Source organism: Scyliorhinus canicula, unplaced genomic scaffold, assembly GCF_902713615.1.
Source record: "Scyliorhinus canicula unplaced genomic scaffold, sScyCan1.1, whole genome shotgun sequence".
Taxonomy (NCBI): domain Eukaryota; kingdom Metazoa; phylum Chordata; class Chondrichthyes; order Carcharhiniformes; family Scyliorhinidae; genus Scyliorhinus; species Scyliorhinus canicula.
This window is the reverse complement of record NW_024055733.1, coordinates 1,676,889-1,698,756: the sequence shown is the minus strand read 5'-3', so window position 1 is coordinate 1,698,756 and position 21,868 is coordinate 1,676,889.

Genomic DNA, 21,868 nt, shown 5'->3' with positions numbered 1-21,868 from the left:
GTGTATACGAGAGTCTGTGTGTGTGTGAGTGCGTTCATTAGTGTCTCTGTGTGTCCGTGACGTGTGTGTATTACTGTCTCTGTGAGTGTATGTATTAGTACCTGTGTGCGTGTGTGTGTCAGGTCTTGTGTGTGAGTTAGTGTCTTTGAGTGTGTGTGTCAGTGCCTGTGTGTGTGTGTGTGTGTGTTAGTGTCTGTGCGTGTGTGTGTCAGTGCCTGTGTGTGTGTGTTAGTGCCTGTGAGTGTGTGTGTGTCAGGTCCTGGGTATGTGAGTTAGTGTCTCTGAGTGTGTGTGTCAGTGCCTGTGTGTGTTAGTGTCTGTGAGTGTGTGTGTCAGTGCCTGTGTGCGTTAGTGTCTGTGTGTGTGTTAGTGTATCTGTGAGTGTGAGAGTATTACTATCTCTGTATGAGTGTGATAGTGTCTGTGTGTGTGTTAGTGTCTGTGTGAGTGTATTACTGTCTCTGTACGTGTGAGTGTGTGTGTCGGTGTCCATGTGAGTGTGTGTTAGTGTCTCTGTGTGAGTGTATTACTGTCTCTGAATGTGTGTGAGAGTGTGTATTAGTGTATATTTATGTGACTTCGTCAGCACCACGTCGATCATACTTGTAAAGTCTTTCACAGGCTGATGTACAATTTAATTGTGTATTTCCCTTCCTCAAAGTGAATATCATCACAATTGTGATCCTGAAAAGAAAAAGCTGTGGGCTGTCCAAATGTGTGACTTGTTACCTGGTGGCCATGGCAGTGGGAGATCTACTGGTCATTATTATCGACCTGATGTTGAGACACATTCCCATTGTTTTTGTGGAACAGTATTATTTCCTGTTGTCCATCCGCGTGTGTAATATCCACGCCGTCCTGCTTTTTGCAGCCTCTGACTGTTCCGTCTGGTTCACCGTCACTTTCACCTTTGATCGATTTGTGGTCATTTGTTGGCCGAGGCTGAGAAGTAAATATTGCAACGAGACAACGGCGGTTGTGGTTCTGGGAACAGTGACTGTGCTGAGCTGTCTGAAGAACATTTCCTGGGGTTTTCCGATGACCGGTCGGTATTGGCTGACAAATAACCCTGGTTTTGAGAGGTCACAATAGATGTTATGGTCTTTCCGGCCTGGGTCACAATCGAGTTCCTCCACCACATTCTAACCCCGGCTGTTCAATGTTTCCTTATTCTGCTGCTCAATGTTCTCACCGTCAGACACATTGTGGTGAGCAGCAGGGTCCGGAGGAGACTCCGGACTCACAGCAGTGGGGAAAGTGCCAGAGACCCAGAGACAGAGAGTCGGAGGAAATCCATCATTTTACTGATTATTTAATCCGCCAATTTCATCCTCTTATGGTCAACATGTTTCATTCCATATGGAACCGGATATTCTCTCTGGGGTCTGACTCTGTATGGTTAAATGCTTATGTTCAGGAATTGGGCTTCATGCTGCAGCACCTGAGCTGCTGCACAACCACTGCCATTTACGCCGTCACACAGAATCAGTTCAGGCTGCAGTTTAAGAAGATGCTGAAATTTCCCTTTAGTTCAATTCATTCCATGCTGAGAGGAAAGTCCCCCACCCACATGGCATCTCTCTCCTCCCAATGCCTGTCAAACTGACCATCCCCCAGCCAGCCTCACCCTGATTTATCATTCTGCATTACCAGGAGGGACTCTCGGTGGGTGGATGTGACTCCCCCATTGCCGATCAGCTGGGTGTGTGACTCCCCCGATGGCCGATCAGCTGGGTGCGTGACTCCCCCCCATGGCCGTTCAGCTGTGTGTGTGACTCCCGCATGGGCGATCAGCTGGGTGTGTGTGCCCCCATGACCGATCTGCTGGGAGTGTGACTTCCCCATTGCCGCCAGGTCTACCCTGGCAACACAAGATGTCCGCCGGGAGTCTCCACTGGCAACACAATATGACCGCCAGGTCTCCCCTGACAACACCAGATGGCCATCGGTATCCCCTGTAAACGCAAGATGGCTGCCGAGTCTCCCCTGACAACAGAAGATGGCGGCCGTCGGCACACAGGGGATGCTGGGATGGGTGTGGCGCAGGCGCAGTGACGGCTTTTGATGCCCATTGGCCCCACTGGGGGTTTTCGGGGTTGTTGTGTCTCAATAGAAACCGCAGCACAGCCCCGAACCCCAACCCGGATATCTCCCTTCCCGATATCAGCCCCTCCCAGAACTCACCTTCCCCCCGATATCACCCCCACCCCGATATGACCCCCACCCGGATATCGCCCCCACCCCGATATCACACCTACCCCGATACCACCCCCACCACGATATCACTCCCTCCCCGATATCACCCGCGCCCCGATATCACATCCCGATATCACCCCCTCTTCATTTTAGCCCCCAACCCGATATCACCCCCACCCCGATAACACCCCGATATCGCCCCTCCCCGATATCTCCCAACCCCAGAGAGACCCAATCCCGATATTGCTCAACGCCAGAGTGACCCAACACCCGATATCACCCAACCGCAGAGAGACCTAACCCCCGATATCACACAACCCCAAAGATCACCCAACCCTAGAGATCACCCAAACCCAGAGATCACCCAGTCCCAGATATCACCCAACCCCAGAGAGGCCCAACCCCAGATATTACCCAATCCCAGATATTACCCAACCACAGACAGACTCGAACCCAGATATCACCCAACCTCAGATATCACACCACACCAGAGAAGATCCAACCCCATAGATCACCCAACCCCAGATATCGTCCAACCCCATAGATCACCCAAATCCAGAGATCACTCAACCCCAGAGATTTCTCAACCCCAGAGAGAACCAACCCTAGATATCACCCAACCCCGGAGGGGGCTGAGTGATCTCCCGAAATTGGAGACAACATCAGTTACTGCAACAGGCCCCATTTCAACGTTCCTGTGCTGGATTCTCCGTCGATGGATCCTCTGATTCACCGGCTACGCACTCTCGGCCGCGGGTTTCCCGACTTTCTGGGGGTGGTCACAGTGGCGGCGCGGGGCACCCATTGAACAACTGCGTTAATAGAGAATCCCGCTGACGGGGGGCGCGCACCACCGGAAAACAGGCTGGCGGGGCGGAGAATCCAAGTTTTGTTAAGATTGTCCTGGCGGCCAACACATTTTCTACTGCTTGGATTACTTAAAAAAGTGAACAGCAAATTCTTTATCAGTCCAAGAGTCAACGTAACTAACTTTTAATCATTACACCAAATAAACAAAGTGAATATGTAAGAACTATCTGTAAAAATGGCTCAGAATATTATAATCAATGATTGCCAGAGTCCCAACATTAAATATCTTTAAACTGGTGAAATTATGAGGGATCTAGTGCTTTTTACTTGAATTATTTAATTATTTTCTGTGGAAGATTAATCACCTGTTAACATAGTTCAACCCAATAATCAGAGTTACCTTGAATTGATTGTTTGGTCCAATCAACAATTATCTGATTAATTCAATGCGTGGTTGAACTAAATCAGTGAATAGCTCATTCTGTTAAAATCCAACAAACATTACACAGCCAATTATTATCTGCACAACATTGATAGAAAATACCAAATCAGTTTTCACTCCATTAAACACAGCAAATAACTAAAAATATTTCATTCCATCTGTGATTGTCAAAGGATTGTTCATTGCAATAATCTCAGGCGATTTATAAGAACATAAGAACTAGGAGCAGGAGTAGGCCATCTGGCCCCTCGAGCCTGCTCCGCCATTCAATTAGATCATGGCTGATCTTTTGTGGACTCAGCTCCACTTTCCGGCCCGAACACCATAACCCTCAATCCCTTTATTCTTCAAAAAACTATCTATCTTTACCTTAAAAACATGTAATGAAGGAGCCTCAACTGCTTCACTGGGCAAGGAATTCCATAGATTCACAACCCTTTGGGTGAAGAAGTTCCTCCTAAACTCAGTCCTAAATCTACTTCCCCTTATTTTGAGGCTATGCCCCCTAGTTCTGCTGTCACCCGCCAGTGGAAACAACCTGCCCGAATCTATCCTATCTATTCCCTTCATAATTTTAAATGTTTCTATAAGATCCCCCCTCATCCTTCTAAATTCCAACGAGTACAGTCCCAGTCTACTCAACCTCTCCTCATAATCCAACCCCTTCAGCTCTGGGATTAACCTAGTGAATCTCCTCTGCACACCCTCCAGCGCCAGTACGTCCATTCTCAAGTAAGGAGACCAAAACTGAACACAATACTCCAGGTGTGGCCGCTCTAACACCTGATACAATTGCAACATAACCTTCCCTAGTCTTAAACTCCATCCCTCTAGCAATGAAGGACAAAATTCCATTTGCCTTCTTAATCACCTGTTGCACTTGTAAACCAACCTTCTGTGACTCATGCACTAGCACACCCAAGTCTCTCTGAACAGCGGCATGCTTTAATATTTTATCGTTTAAATAATAATCCCGTTTGCTGTTATTCCTACCAAAATGGATAACCTCACATTTGTCAACATTGTATTCCATCTGCCAGACCCGAGCCCATTCACTTAACCTATCCAAATCCCTCTGCAGACTTCCAGTATCCTCTGCACTTTTCGCTTTACCACTCATCTTAGTGTCATCTGCAAACTTGGCCACAATGCCCTTGGTCCCCAACTCCAAATCATCAATGTAAATTGTGAACAATTGTGGGCCCAACACGGATCCCTGAGGGACACCACTAGCTACTGATTGCCAACCAGAGAAACACCCATTTATCCCAACTCTTTGCTTTCTATTAATTAACCAATCCTCTATCCATGCTACTACTTTACCATTAATGCCATGCATCTTTATCTTATGCAGCAACCTTTTGTGTGGCACCTTGTCAAAGGCTTTCTGGAAATCCAGATATACCACATCCATCGGCTCCCCGTTATCTACTGCACTGGTAATGTCCTCAAAAAATTCCACTAAATTAGTTAGGCATGACCTGCCTTTAACGAACCCATGCTGTGTCTGCCCAATGGGACAATTTCTATCCAGATGCCTCGCAATTTCTTCCTTGATGATAGATTCCAGCATCTTCCCTATTACCGAAGTTAAACTCACTGGCCTATAATTTCCTGCTTTCTGCCTACCTCCTTTTTTAAACAGTGGCGTCACGTTTGCTAATTTCCAATCCACCGGGACCACCCCAGAGTCTAGTGAATTTCGGTAAATTATCACTAGTGCATCTGCAATTTCCCTAGCCATCTCTTTTAGCACTCTGGGATGCATTCCATCAGGGGCAGGAGACTTGTCTACTTTTAGCCCCATTAGCTTGCCCATCACTCCCTCCTTAGTGATAACAATCCTCTCAAGGTCCTCACCTGTCATAGCCTCATTTCTATCAGTCGCTGGCATGTTATTTGTGTCTTCCACTGTGATTTCTAATTGTTGTTCAGACAATAATGAAATTAAGATTGTTATTCAGTGGAATAGAATCTGTCATTCTTTAGCACACAACAAAAATAACATCAACAATAACGGCAGCGCACCCATTTCCGCGGGTTTCCCGATGGCGTGGGGTGGTCACAATGGGAAACCTCATTGACCGGCTGCGGGAACGGATAAGCCCGTTGTGGCGGGGGCACACAGCGCCGGACAACAGGGCTGGCGGAACAGAGAACCGGATACAGGACATTAAAACAAAAACATTTTCCAAGACAATTATCATGGCAAGATACTGGATACTATCAATCCATTGATCACTAACGAGATGTATAAATCTTTTAACTTCCCACAATAATATGCATTTGGAAATATTTTCCATATTTATGTTACCAGCAATTATATCCCAGGGTTTAATTCCATTGTTGTGCCATATTCGAATAGTTTGAGAATTCTCCCTGCCTGTTTCTACAAAAGAAAACTGAGCAATTCCAATGATTGTAGTCAGGATGACATATATTACAAAATCGTTTTTTATACAACATTGATAGACAGCATCAAATTAGTTTTCAGTCCATTGAACACCGAAAATAACGACGAACATTGAATTGCAACGTTAAGACCATAAGACCATAAGACATAGGAGTGGAAGTAAGGCCATTCGGCCCATCGAGTCCACTCCGCCATTCAATCATGGCTGATGTGCATTTCAACTCCACCTACCAGCATTCTCCCCGTAGCCCTTAATTCCTCGCGACATCAAGAATTTATCTATCTCTGCCTTGAAGCCATTTAGCGTCCCGGCCTCCACTGCACTCCGCGGCAATGAATTCCACAGGCCCACCACTCTCTGGCTGAAGAAATGTCTCCGCATTTCTGTTCTGAATTTACCCCCTCTAATTCTAAGGCTGTGCCCACGGGTCCTCGTCTCCTCGCCGAACGGAAACAGTTTATTTGCGTCCACCCTTTCTAAGCCATGTATTATCTTGTAAGTTTCTATTAGATCACCCCTTAACCTTCTAAACTCCAATGAATACAATCCCAGGATCCTCAGCCGTTCATCATATGTTAGACCCGCCATTCCAGGGATCATCCGTGTGAATCTCCGCAGGACACGCTCCAGTGCCAGTATGTCCTTCCTGAGATGTGGGGCCCAAAACTGGACACAGTACTCCAAATGGGGCCTAACCAGAGCCTTATAAAGGCTCAGTAGCACATCGCTGCTTTTATATTCCAACCCTCTTGAGATAAATGACAACATTGCATTCGCTTTCTTAATCACAGATTCAACCTGCATGTTTACCTTTAGGGAATCCTCGACTAGCACTCCCAGAACCCTTTGTACTTTGGCATTATGAATTTTCTCACCGTTTAGAAAGTAGTCTATGCTTGGATTCTTTTTTCCAAAGTGCCACACCTCACATTTTCTCACGTTGAATTGCATCCACCATTTCCTGCACCACTCTCCCAAACTGTCTAGATCCTTCTGCAGCCTCCCCGCTTCCTCAGCACTACCTGCCTGACCACCTAACTTCGTATCATCGGCAAACTTCGCTAGAATGCCCCCAGTCCCTTCATCCAGATCATTAATATATATGGTGAACAGCTGCGGCCCCAACACTGAACCCTGCGGGACACCGCTGGTCACCGGCTGCGATTCCGAAAAAGAACATTTTATCCCAACTCTCTGCCTTCTGTCAGACAGCCAATCCTCAACCCATGCCAGTAGCTCACCTCGAACACCATGGGCCCTCACCTTACTCAGCAGCCTCCTGTGTGGCACCTTATCAAAGGCCTTTTGGAAATCCAGATAGACCACATCCACTGGGTTTCCCTAGTCTAACCTACTTGTCACCTCCTCAAAGAATTCTAACAGGTTCGTCAGGCACAACCTCCCCTTACTAAATCCATGTTGACTTGTTCTAATCCGACCCTGCTCTTCCAAGAATTTAGAAATCTCATCCTTAACGATCGATTCTAGAATTTTACCAACAACCGAGGTTAGGCTAATTGGCCTATAATTTTCCATCTTTTGTCTTGATCCTTTCTTGAACAAGGGGGTTACAACAGCGATCTTCCAATCGTCCGGAACCTTCCCTGACTCCAGTGATTTTTGAAAGATCTCAACCAACGCTTCCGCTATTTCTTCAGCCACCTCCCTCAGAACTCTAGGATGTAGCCCATCGGGGCCAGGAGATTTGTCAATTTTAAGACCTTTTAGCTTTTTTAGCACCGTCTCTTTTGTAATGGCAACCATACTCAACTCAGCCCCCTGACCCTCTATAATTTTTGGGATATTACTCATGTCTTCCACTGTGAAGACAGACGCAAAATACTTATTAAGTTCTCCAGGCATTTCCTCGTCTCCCATCACTAGCCTTCCAGAATCAGTTTGAATTGGCCCAATGTCTACTTTGGCCTGTCGTTTGTTTCTTATGTATTGAAAGAAACTTTTACTATCATTTCTTATATTACTGGCTAGCCTGCCTTCACATTTGATCCTCTCCTTCCTTATTTGTCTCTTTGTTAACCTCTGTTTGTTTTTGTAGCCTTCCAAATCTTCTGATTTCCCAGTGCTTTTGGCCACTTTATAGGATCTCTCTTTTTCTTTGATACATTTCCTGATCTCCTTTGTCAGCCATGGCTGTCTAATCCCTCCCCGGATAATCTTTCTTTTCTTGGGGATGAACCTCTGTACAGTGTCCTCAATTATGCATACAAACTCCTGCCATTTTTGCTCTGCTATCTTCCCCACTAGGGTCTGCTTCCAGTCGATTTTCGCCAGTTCCTCTCTCATGCCCTCGTAATTACCTTTATTTAACTGTAACACCATTACATCCGATTTTGCCTTCTCTCTTTCAAACTGCAGACTGAACTCAACCATATTATGATCGCTGCTTCCTAAGTGTTCCCTTACTTTAAGATCTTTTATAAAGTCTGGTTCATTACATAGCACTAGGTCCAGAATAGCCTACTCCCTTGTGGGCTCCATGAAAAGCTGTTCCAAAAAGCCATCTTGTAAGCATTCCATGAATTCCTTTTCTTTGGATCCACTGGCTATGTTATTTACCCAATCCACCTGCATATTGAAGTCCCCCATGATCACCGTGACCTTGCCTTTCTGACATGCCTTTTCTATTTCCCGGTACATGTTGCGCCCCTGGTCCTGACCACTGTTAGGAGGTCTATACATAACTCCCATTATGGTTTTTTTGCCTTTGTGGTTCCTCAATTCTACCCACACAGACTCCACATCATCCGACCCTATGTCGTTTAGTGCCATAGATTTAATTTTGTTCTTAACTAACAAGGCAACCCCACCCCCTCGGCCCACCTTCCTGTCTTTTCGATAGGTTGTATATCCTTGGATGTTTAACTGCCAGTCCTGAACACCCTGCAGCCATGTATCTGTGATGCCTACCACATCATAATCATTCACGATGATCTGTGCCATTAGTTCGTCTACTTTGTTACAAATGCTACGAGCATTCAGGTAAAGTGCCCTAATGCTAACTTTCTTATCATTACAGATATTGGAAGTCCTAAGATGTCCAAAGTTATCCTTCCTTTTTGTTGAATTCCTTGTCTGCCTCAAGCTTAAATCCACCTGCCTACATGTTATCCTCCTGCGTATCTTGCCATTTAACTCCATTCTCCCTGTCGCTTTCGCTTTCCCTTCCCCCCAACTCAGAAGTTTAAAGTCCTACTGACCACCCTATTTATCCTCTTCGCTAGAACACTGGTTCCAGATCGGTTCAGGTGGAGACAGTCCCAACGGTACAGATCCCCCCGGTTCCAAAACTGATGCCAATGACCCATGAAGTGGAATCCCTCTTTCCCACACCAATCCCTTAGCCCCGTGTTTACTTCCCTAATTTTCTTGTCCCTATGCCAATTGGCACGTGGCTCCGGCAGTAATCCGGAGATTATGACCCTTGAGGACCTGTATTTCAATGTTCTTCCTAGTGCTTGATAGTCCCCGAACAGGTCCTCCACCCTAGCTTTACCTATTGAATGTGATTATTAAAGGATTGTCTGTGCCATAGTCACAGGCGTATTGTAAATATTGTTCAGACAGTAATCACAACAAGAGTTTTCTTTCACATATAGTCAGTAATTCCTGGCCTTCCAATAATAACACAAAAAATTTAACAGCACATTTATGCTCACAATTAACTAAACTGATTATTTTGTAATCGAATCACCATGATAAGAATCTGATTATTTTCAGTCCAACGTTAACTGAATATATCTAGAAATCTTTTTCCTTTTCACAATAACATGCATTTGGAAATGTATATGAGTACCAGCAATTATCATTCAGGTTCTCAATTCATTAATTACTTGTAATATCGGTGCTATGCGGTGGAATACAATGTGATCTCTCTGCCTGTTTCTACTGAAGATGTCTCAGTAATTTGAATGACGGAAGCGGGAAGTAATTGGCTGAGAAACAATTATATATTGTGTGACAAATTTATTTAAATTATTGAGTTTATCTGACTGCCACAACCGGATAACTACAAACTGCCGCTGGTGTTTTTGGTGAGACTAGTCCTTTTGGTTCCCTTCTGCATCCCGTCGGGATTCTCCTCAGGAAAATTCTGACTGTTCCACAATAAGATAATGATCAACCATTATTTTCATTAATTCTTTATCAATTAGAGACTGTTCCCCAGGGTTAATGGACTAACCAATGCCGGAGTCTAATGTGATGATTAAAATTGGAGCTGGAGGATTATAGGAGAATCAAAACCTGCCATGGCCTTGGTGATTTATTTCTCTGTATTGCAGAGCAGATTATTAACTCTCCGTGATTAAGACACTCTCCAAATTCTTCAGGATTCTTGAGACTACTAGTTGACCAGGTGATGCCATGCCTTCCGCAGTCTGGCCCTGAAGGTGCAGGAATATGTCCCCCAGGATTTCAGTTACATTGCCTCGTGTTCGGTGTGCAAGACAAATACTTATAACATATATTTTCATTACAATTTTGGACAGCTGTCACAAAGAGAGTTAGAATTAATAATCTGAACACGACAGGCAGTGGCAAGGAAGGATGGTGTCTGTAAAGACAAGGGAATTGGAGGGGTACAGGGAGGGAATGGAAATAATTATGTGCAGCCTGGGATTTGGATGGAGGAACTTCATCTGCGCAGGGCAGTGAATGATAGGAGGGCGTGAATCTGCACAGGACAGTGAGTGATGGGAGGGAGTGTATCTGCACAGGGCAGTGAGTGATGGGAGGGAGTGAATCTGCTCAGTGCAGTGAGTGACGGGAGTGAGAGAATCTGCACAGGGCAGTGAGTGATGGGAGGGAGTGAATCTGCTCAGTGCAGTGAGTGACGGGAGTGAGAGAATCTGCACAGGGCAGTGAGTGATGGGAGGGAGTGAATCTGCACAGAGCAGTGAGTGATGGGAGGGAGTGAATCTGCACAGCGCAGTGAGTGGCGGGAGTGAGAGAATCTGCACAGGGCAGTGAGTGATGGGAGGGAGTGAATATGCACAGGGCAGTGATTGATGGGACGAAGCAAATCTGCACAGGACAATGAGTGACGGGAGGGAGTGAATCTGCACATGGCAGTGAATGATGGCAGGGAATGAATCTGCACTGGGCCGTGAAAGATGGGAGGAAGCGAATCTGCACAGGTCAGTGAGTGATGGGAAGACGTGAATCTACACAGGGCACTGAGTGATGGGAGGGAGTGAATTTGCACAGCGCAGAGTGAAGGGAGGGGGTGAATCTGAAGAGGGCAGTGGGTGATGGGAGGGAGTAAATCTGCACAGGGTAGTAGGTGATGGGAGGGAGCGCATCTGCACACGACAGTGAATGTTGGGAGGGAGTCAATCTGCACAGGCAGTCAGTGATGAGAGGGAGTCAATCTGCACAGGGTAGTGAGTGAGAGGAGTGATTCTGCAGAGAGCAGTGAGTGATGGCAGTGAATCTGCACAGGGCAGTGAGTGATGGGAGTGAATCAACACAGGGCAGTGAGTGATTGGAGTGAATCTGCACAGAGCAGTGAGTGATGGGAGGGAGTGCATCTGCACAGGGGAATGAGTGATGGGAGTGATTCTGCACAGAGTAGTGAGTGATGGGAGGGAGTGAATCTGCACCGGGCAGAGAGTGATGTGAGGGAGTGAATCTGCACAAGGAAGTGAGTGACGGGAGGGAGTGAACCTGCACATGGCAGTGAGTGATGGGAGGGACTGAATTTGTACAGGGAGGTGAGAGATCGGAGGGACACAATCTGCACAGGGCAGTGAGTAATTAGGGTGAATCTGCACAGTGCAGTGAGTGATGTGTGTGAATCTGCACAGGGCAGTGGGTGATGGGAGTGAATCTGCTAAGAACAGTAAGTGATGGGATGTAGTGTATCTCCACATGGCAATGAGTGATGGAAGTGATTCTGCACAGAGGAGTGAATGATGGGAGGGAGTGATTCTGAACCGGGCAATAAGTGATGGGAGGGAGTGAATTTGCACAGGGCAGTGAGTGATCGGAGGAACTCAATCTGCACAGGCCAGTGAGTGATAGGTGTGAATCTGCACAGTGCAGTGAGTGATGCGTGTGAATCTGCATAGGGCAGTGAGTAATGGGAGCATGTGATTCTGCACAGGGCAGTGAGTTTTGCAAGAGAGCGAATCTGCACAGGACGTTCAGATTGGGAGGGAGTGAATCTGCTCAGGACAGTGAGTGATGGGAGGGAGTGAGTCTGCATAGGCCAGTGAATGACGGCAGGGAGTGAATCTGCACAGGGCAGAGCGATGAGAGAGTGCGAATCTGCAAAGGCCAGTGAGTGATGGGAGGGAGTTAATCTGCACAGGGCAGTGAGTGATGGGACGGAGTGAGCTACACTGGGGAGTGAGTGAGGAGATTGATTCTGCACAGAGCAGTGAGTAATGGGAATGAATCTGCACAGAGCAGTGAGTTATGGCAGGGGGTAAACCTGTACAGGGAAGTGAGTGATGGGAGGGAGTCAATCTGCACAGGGCAGTGAGTGATGGGAGGGAGTGAATCTTCACAGGGCAGTTAATGATGGGAGGGAGTGAGCCACAAAGGGCAGTGGGTGATGGGAGGGAGTGAATCTGCACAGGGCAGTGGGTGATGGGAGGGTGCGAATCTGCACACGGCAGTGAATGTTGGGAGGAAGTCAATCTGCACAGGCAGTCAGTAATGGGAGGGAGTCAAACTGCACAGGGAAGTGAGAGGAGGGAGTGAATCTGCACAGGGCAGTGAGTGATGGACGTGAATCTGCACACAGCAGCGAGTGATGGGAGGGTGTGTATCAGCACAGCGAAATGAGTGATGGGAGTGATTCTGCACAGAGTAGTGCATGATGGGAGGGAGTGAATCTGCACAGGGCAGTGAGTGATGGGAGGGAGTGACTCTGCACAGGTCAGTGAGTGATGGGAGGGATGAATCTGCACAAGACTGTGAGTGATGGGAGGGAGTGAATCTGCACAGGGCAGAGAGTGATGGGAGGGAGTGAATATGCGCAAGACAGTGAGTGATGGGGTGAGTGAATCTGCACAGGGCAGTGAGAAATGGGAGGGAGTGAATCTGCACAAGACAGTGAATGATTGGAGGGAGTGAATTTGCAAAGGGCAATGAGTGATCGGAGGGACTCAATCTGCACAGTGCAGTGAGTGATGGGAGTGAATCAGCACAGGGCAGTTAATGATGGGAGGGAGTGAGCCACAAAGGGCAGTGGGTGATGGGAGGGTGCGAATTTGCACACGGCAGTGAATGTTGGGAGGAAGTCAATCTGCACAGGCAGTCAGTAATGGGAGGGAGTCAAACTGCACAGGGAAGTGAGAGAAGGGAGTGAATCTGCACAGGGCAGTGAGTGATGGGTGTGAATCTGCACAGAGCAGTGTGTGATGGGAGGGTGTGTATCAGCACAGAGAAATGAGTGATGGGAGTGATTCTGCACAGAGTAGTGCATGATGGGAGGGAGTGAATCTGAACCGGGCAGTGAGTGATGGGAGCGAGTGAATTTGCACAGGGCAGTGAGTGATCGGAGGAACACAATCTGCACAGGCCACTGAGTGATAGGTGTGAATCTGCACAGTGCATTGAGTGATGCGTGTGAATCTGCACAGGGCAGTGAGTAATGGGAGCGTGTGATTCTGCACAGGGCAGTGAGTTTTGCAAGCTAGCGAATCTGCACAGGATGTTCAGAGATGGGAGGGAGTGAACCTGCACAGGGCAGTGAGTGAAGGGAGGGAGTGACTCTGCATAGGGCAGTGAGTGACGGCAGGGAGTGAATTTGCACAGGGCAGAGCGATGAGAGAGTGTGAATCTGCAAAGGCCAGTGAGTGATGGGAGGGAGTTAATCTGCACAGGGCAGTGAGTGATGGGCGGGAGTGAGCTACACCGTGGAGTGAGTGATGAGAGTGGTTCTGCACAGAGCAGTGAGTAATGGCAGGGAGTAAACCTGTACAGGGAAGTGAGTGATGGGAGGGAGTGAATCTGCATAGGCCAGTGAGTGACGGCAGGGAGTGAATCTGCACAGGGCAGAGCGATGAGAGAGTGTGAATCTGCAAAGGCCAGTGAGTGATGGGAGGGAGTGAATCTGCACAGGGCAGTGGGTGATGGGAGGGTGCGAATCTGCACACGGCAGTGAATGGTCGGAGGAAGTCAATCTGCACAGGCAGTCAGTAATGGGAGGGAGTCAATCTGCACAGGGAAGTGAGAGGAGGGAGTGAATCTGCACAGGGCAGTGAGTGATGGACGTGAATCTGCACACAGCAGCGAGTGATGGGAGGGTGTGTATCAGCACAGGGAAATGAGTGATGGGAGTGATTCTGCACAGAGTAGTGCATGATGTGAGGGAGTGAATCTGCACAGGGCAGTGAGTGATGGGAGGGAGTGACTCTGCACAGGTCAGTGAGTGATGGGAGGGATGAATCTGCACAAGACAGTGAGTGATGGGAGGGAGTGAATCTGCACAGGGCAGAGAGTGATGGGAGGGAGTGAATATGCACAAGACAGTGAGTGATGGGGGTGAGTGAATCTGCACAGGGCAGTGAGAAATGGGAGTGAATCTGCACAAGACAGTGAATGATTGGAGGGAGTGAATTTGCAAAGGGCAATGAGTGATCGGAGGGACTCAATCTGCACAGTGCAGTGAGTGATGGGAGTGAATCTGCGCAGGGCAGTGAGAAATGAGAGTGAATCTTCACAGGGCAGTTAATGATGGGAGGGAGTGAGCCACAAAGAGCAGTGGGTGATGGGAGGGAGTGAATCTGCACAGGGCAGTGGGTGATGGGAGGGTGCGAATCTGCACACGGCAGTGAATGTTGGGAGGAAGTCAATCTGCACAGGCAGCCAGTAATGGGAGGGAGTCAAACTGCACAGGGAAGTGAGAGAAGGGAGTGAATCTGCACAGGGCAGTGAGTGATGGGTGTGAATCTGCACAGAGCAGTGTGTGATGGGAGGGTGTGTATCAGCACAGAGAAATGAGTGATGGGAGTGATTCTGCACAGAGTAGTGCATGATGGGAGGGAGTGAATCTGAACCGGGCAGTGAGTGATGGGAGCGAGTGAATTTGCACAGGGCAGTGAGTGATCGGAGGAACTCAATCTGCACAGGCCTCTGAGTGATAGGTGTGAATCTGCACAGTGCATTGAGTGATGCGTGTGAATCTGCACAGGGCAGTGAGTAATGGGAGCGTGTGATTCTGCACAGGGCAGTGAATTTTGCAAGCGAGCGAATCTGCACAGGATGTTCAGAGATGGGAGGGAGTGAACCTGCACAGGGCAGTGAGTGAAGGAAGGGAGTGACTCTGCATAGGGCAGTGAGTGACGGCAGGGAGTGAATCTGCACAGGGCAGAGCGATGAGAGAGTGTGAATCTGCAAAGGCCAGTGAGTGATGGGAGGGAGTTAATCTGCACAGGGCAGTGAGTGATGGGCGGGAGTGAGCTACACTGTGGAGTGAGTGATGAGAGTGGTTCTGCACAGAGCAGTGAGTAATGGCAGGGAGTAAACCTGTACAGGGAAGTGATTGATGGGAGGGAGTGAATCTGCATAGGCCAGTGAGTGACGGCAGGGAGTGAATCTGCACAGGGCAGAGCGATGAGAGAGTGTGAATCTGCAAAGGCCAGTGAGTGATGGGAGGGAGTGAATCTGCACAGGGCAGTGGGTGATGGGAGGGTGCGAATCTGCACACGGCAGTGAATGGTCGGAGGAAGTCAATCTGCACAGGCAGTCAGTAATGGGAGGGAGTCAATCTGCACAGGGAAGAGAGAGGAGGGAGTGAATCTGCACAGGGCAGTGAGTGATGGACGTGAATCTGCACACAGCAGCGAGTGATGGGAGGGTGTGTATCAGCACAGGGAAATGAGTGATGGGAGTGATTCTGCACAGAGTAGTGCATGATGGGAGGGAGTGAATCTGCACAGGGCAGTGAGTGATGGGAGGGAGTGACTCTGCACAAGTCAGTGAGTGATGGGAGGGATGAATCTGCACAAGACAGTGAGTAATGGGAGGGAGTGAATCTGCACAGGGCAGAGAGTGATGGGAGGGAGTGAATATGCACAAGACAGTGAGTGATGGGGGTGAGTGAATCTGCACAGGGCAGTGAGAAATGGGAGGGAGTGAATCTGCACAAGACAGTGAATGATTGGAGGGAGTGAATTTGCAAAGGGCAATGAGTGATCGGAGGGACTCAATCTGCACAGTGCAGTGAGTGATGGGAGTGAATCTGCGCAGGGTAGTGAGAAATGAGAGTGAATCTTCACAGGGCAGTTAATGATGGGAGGGAGTGAGCCACAAAGGGCAGTGGGTGATGGGAGGGAGTGAATCTGCACAGGGCAGTGGGTGATGGGAGGGTGCGAATCTGCACACGGCAGTGAATGTTGGGAGGAAGTCAATCTGCACAGGCAGTCAGTAATGGGAGGGAGTCAAACTGCACAGGGAAGTGAGAGAAGGGAGTGAATCTGCACATGGCAGTGAGTGATGGGTGTGAATCTGCACAGAGCAGTGTGTGATGGGAGGGTGTGTATCAGCACAGAGAAATGAGTGATGGGAGTGATTCTGCACAGAGTAGTGCATGATGGGAGGGAGTGAATCTGAACCGGGCAGTGAGTGATGGGAGCGAGTGAATTTGCACAGGGCAGTGAGTGATCGGAGGAACTCAATCTGCACAGGCCACTGAGTGATAGGTGTGAATCTGCACAGTGCATTGAGTGATGCGTGTGAATCTGCACAGGGCAGTGAGTAATGGGAGCGTGTGATTCTGCACAGGGCAGTGAGTTTTGCAAGCGAGCGAATCTGCACAGGATGTTCAGAGATGGGAGGGAGTGAACCTGCACAGGGCAGTGAGTGAAGGAAGGGAGTGACTCTGCATAGGGCAGTGAGTGACGGCAGGGAGTGAATCTGCACAGGGCAGAGCGATGAGAGAGTGTGAATCTGCAAAGGCCAGTGAGTGATGGGAGGGAGTTAATCTGCACAGGGCAGTGAGTGATGGGCGGGAGTGAGCTACACTGTGGAGTGAGTGATGAGAGTGATTCTGCACAGAGCAGTGAGTAATGGCAGGGGGTAAACCTGTACAGGGAAGTGAGTGATGGGAGGGAGTGAATCTGCATAGGCCAGTGAGTGACGGCAGGGAGTGAATCTGCACAGGGCAGAGCGATGAGAGAGTGTGAATCTGCACAGGGCAGTGAGTGATGGGAGGGAGTGAATCTTCACAGGACAGTTAATGATTGGAGGGAGTGAGCCACAAAGGGCAGTGGGTGATGGGAGGGAGTGAATCTGCACAGGGCAGTGGGTGATGGGAGGGTGCTAATCTGCACACGGCAGTGAATGTTGGGAGGAAGTCAATCTGCACAGGCAGTCAGTAATGGGAGGGAGTCAATCTGCACAGGGAAGTGAGAGGAGGGAGTGAATCTGCACAGGGCAGTGAGTGATGGACGTGAATCTGCACACAGCAGCGAGTGATGGGAGGGTGTGTATCAGCACAGGGAAATGAGTGATGGGAGTGATTCTGCACAGAGTAGTGCATGATGTGAGGGAGTGAATCTGCACAGGGCAGTGAGTGATGGGAGGGAGTGACTCTGCACAGGTCAGTGAGTGAAGGGAGGGATGAATCTGCACAAGACAGTGAGTGATGGGAGGGAGTGAATCTGCACAGGGCAGAGAGTGATGGGAGGGAGTGAATATGCACAAGACAGTGAGTGATGGGAGTGAGTGACTCTGCACAGGTCAGTGAGTGATGGGAGGGATGAATCTGCACAAGACAGTGAATGATTGGAGGGAGTGAATGTGCAAAGGGCAATGAGTGATCGGAGGGACTCAATCTGCACAGTGCAGTGAGTGATGGGAGTGAATCTGCGCAGGGCAGTGAGAAATGAGAGTGAATCTTCACAGGGCAGTTAATGATGGGAGGGAGTGAGCCACAAAGGGCAGTGGGTGATGGGAGGGTGCGAATCTGCACACGGCAGTGAATGTTGGGAGGAAGTCAATCTGCACAGGCAGTCAGTAATGGGAGGGAGTCAAACTGCACAGGGAAGTGAGAGAAGGGAGTGAATCTGCACAGGGCAGTGAGTGATGGGTGTGAATCTGCACAGAGCAGTGTGTGATGGGAGGGTGTGTATCAGCACAGAGAAATGAGTGATGGGAGTGATTCTGCACAGAGTAGTGCATGATGGGAGGGAGTGAATCTGAACCGGGCAGTGAGTGATGGGAGCGAGTGAATTTGCACAGGGCAGTGAGTGATCGGAGAAACTCAATCTGCACAGGCCACTGAGTGATAGGTGTGAATCTGCACAGTGCATTGAGTGATGCGTGTGAATCTGCACAGGGCAGTGAGTAATGGGAGCGTGTGATTCTGCGCAGGGCAGTGAGTGATGGGCGGGAGTGAGCTACACTGTGGAGTGAGTGATGAGAGTGATTCTGCACAGAGCAGTGAGTAATGGCAGGGAGTAAACCTGTACAGGGAAGTGAGTGATGGGAGGGAGTGAATCTGCATAGGCCAGTGAGTGACGGCAGGGAGTGAATCTGCACAGGGCAGAGCGATGAGAGAGTGTGAATCTGCAAAGGCCTGTGAGTGATGGGAGGGAGTTAATCTGCACAAGGCAGTGAGTGATGGGAGGGAGTGAGCTACACTGGGGAGTGAGTGATGAGAGTGATTCTGCACAGAGCAGTGAGTAATGGGAATGAACCTGCACAGAGCAGTGAGTTATTGCAGGGAGTAAACCTGTACAGGGAAATGAGTGATGGGAGGGAGTCAATCTGCACAGGGCAGTGAGTGATGGGAGGGAGTGAATCTTCACAGGGCAGTTAATGATGGGAGGAAGTGAGCCACAAAGGGCAGTGGGTGATGGGAGGGAGTGAATCTGCACAGGGCAGTGGGTGACGGGAGGGTGCGAATCTGCACACGGCAGTGAATGGTCGGAGGAAGTCAATCTGCACAGGCAGTCAGTAATGGGAGGGAGTCAATCTGCACAGGGAAGTGAGAGGAGGGAGTGAATCTGCACAGGGCAGTGAGTGATGGACGTGAATCTGCACACAGCAGCGAGTGATGGGAGGGTGTGTATCAGCACAGGGAAATGAGTGATGGGAGTGATTCTGCACAGAGTAGTGCATGATGGGAGGGAGTGAATCTGCACAGGGCAGTGAGTGATGGGAGGGAGTGACTCTGCACAGGTCAGTGAGTGATGGGAGGGATGAATCTGCACAAGACAGTGAGTGATGGGAGAGAGTAAATCTGCACAGGGCAGAGAGTGATGGGAGGGAGTGAATATGCAGAAGACAGTGAGTGATGGGGGTGAGTGAATCTGCACAGGGCAGTGAGAAATGGGAGGGAATGAATCTGCACAAGACAGTGAATGATTGGAGGGAGTGAATTTGCAAAGGGCAATGAGTGATCGGAGGGACTCAATCTGCACAGTGCAGTGAGTGATGGGAGTGAATCTGCGCAGGGCAGTGAGAGATGAGAGTGAATCTTCACAGGGCAGTTAATGATGGGAGGGAGTTAGCCACAAAGGGCAGTGGGTGATGGGTGGGAGTGAATCTGCACAGGGCAGTGGGTGATGGGAGGGTGCGAATCTGCACACGGCAGTGAATGTTGGGAGGAAGTCAATCTGCACAGGCAGTCAGTAATGGGAGGGAGTCAAACTGCACATGGAAGTGAGAGAAGGGAGTGAATCTGCACAGGGCAGTGAGTGATGGGTGTGAATCTGCACAGAGCAGTGTGTGATGGGAGGGTGTGTATCAGCACAGTGAAATGAGTGATGGGAGTGATTCTGCACAGAGTTGTGCATGATGGGAGGGAGTGAATCTGCACAGGGCAGTGAGTGATGGGAGTGAGTGACTCTGCACAGGTCAGTGAGTGATGGGAGGGATGAATCTGCACAAGACATTGAGTGATGGGAGGGAGTGAACCTGCACAGGGCAGTGAGTGATGGGAGGGAGTGAATATGCACAAGACAGTGAGTGATGGGAGGGAGTGAATCTGCACAGGGCGGTGAGAGATGGGAGGGAGTGAATCTGCACAAGACAGTGAATGATTGGAGGGAGTGAATTTGCAAAGGGCAATGAGTGATCGGAGGGACTCAATCTGCACAGTGCAGTGAGTGATGGGAGTGAATCTGCGCAGGGCAGTGAGAGATGAGAGTGAATCTGCACAGTGCAGTGAGTGGTGGGTGTGAATCTACACAGAGCAGTGAGTGATGGGAGTGAATCTGCACAGTGCCGTGAGTGATGGGTGTGAATCTGCGGAGAGCAGTGAGTGATGGGATGGAATGTATCTGCACAGGGCAATGAGTGATGGGAGTGATTCTGCACAGAGCAGTGAATGATGTGAGGGAGGGAATGTGCACAGGGCAATGAGTGATTGGAGGGACTCAATCTGCACAGGGCAGTGAGTGATGAGAGTGAATTTGCACAGTGCAATGAGGGGTGGGTGTGAATCTGCACAGGGCAGTGTGTAATGGGTGTGAATCTGCACATGACAGAGAGTGATGGGAGTGAATCTGCACATGGCAGAGAGTGATGGGAGGGAGTGAGCTACACTGGGGAGTGAGTGATGAGAGTGATTCTGCACAGAGCAGTGAGTAATGGGAATGAATCTGCACAGAGCAGTGAGTTATGGCAGGGAGTAAACCTGTACAGGGAAGTGAGTGATGGGAGGGAGTCAATCTGCACAGGGCAGTGAGTGATGGGAGGGAGTGAATCTTCACAGGGCAGTTAATGATGGGAGGGAGTGAGCCACAAAGGGCAGTGGGTGATGGGAGGGAGTGAATCTGCACAGGGCAGTGGGTGATGGGAGGGTGCGAATCTGTACACGGCAGTGAATGTTGGGAGGAAGTCAATCTGCACAGGCAGTCAGTAATGGGAGGGAGTCAAACTGCACAGGGAAGTGAGAGAAGTGAGTGAATCTGCACAGGGCAGTGAGTGATGGGTGTGAATCTGCACAGAGCAGTGTGTGATGGGAGGGTGTGTATCAGCACAGGGAAATGAGTGATGGGAGTGATTCTGCACAGAGTTGTGCATGATGGGAGGGAGTGAATCTGCACAGGGCAGTGAGTGATGGGAGTGAGTGACTCTGCACAGGTCAGTGAGTGATGGGAGGGATGAATCTGCACAAGACAGTGAGTGATGGGAGGGAGTGAACCTGCACAGGGCAGTGAGTGATGGGAGGGAGTGAATATGCACAAGACAGTGAGTGATGGGAGGGAGTGAATCTGCACAGAGCAGTGAGAGATGGGAGGGAGTGAATCTGCACAAGACAGTGAATGATTGGAGGGAGTGAATTTGCAAAGGGCAATGAGTGATCGGAGGGACTCAATCTGCACAGTGCAGTGAGTGATGGGAGTGAATCTGCGCAGGGCAGTGAGAGATGAGAGTAAATCTGCACAGTGCAGTGAGTGGTGGGTGTGAATCTGCACAGAGCAGTGAGTGATGGGAGTGAATCTGCACAGTGCCGTGAGTGATGGGTGTGAATCTGCGGAGAGCAGTGAGTGATGGGATGGAGTGTATCTGCACAGGGCAATGAGTGATGGGAGTGATTCTGCACAGAGCAGTTAATGATGTGAGGGAGGGAATGTGCACAGGGTAATGAGTGATTGGAGGGACTCAATCTGCACAGGGCAGTGAGTGATGAGAGTGAATTTTCCACAGTGCAATGAGGGGTGGGTGTGAATCTGCACAGGGCAGTGTGTAATGGGTGTGAATCTGCACATGACAGAGAGTGATGGGAGTGAATCTGCACATGGCAGAGAGTAATGGGAGTGAGTCTGCTCAGAGCAGTAACTGATGGGATGGAGTGTATCTGCACAGGGCAATGAGTGATGGGAGTGATTCTGCACATAGCAATGAATGATGGGAGAGAGTGAATCTGCACAGGGCAGTGAGTGATCGGAGGGATTCAATCTGCACAGGGCAGTGAGTGATCGGATGGACTCAGTCTGCAAATGGCAGTGAGTGATGAGAGTGAACCTGAACAGTGTAGTGAGTGATGGGAGTAATTCTGCACAGAGGAGTGAATGATGGGAGG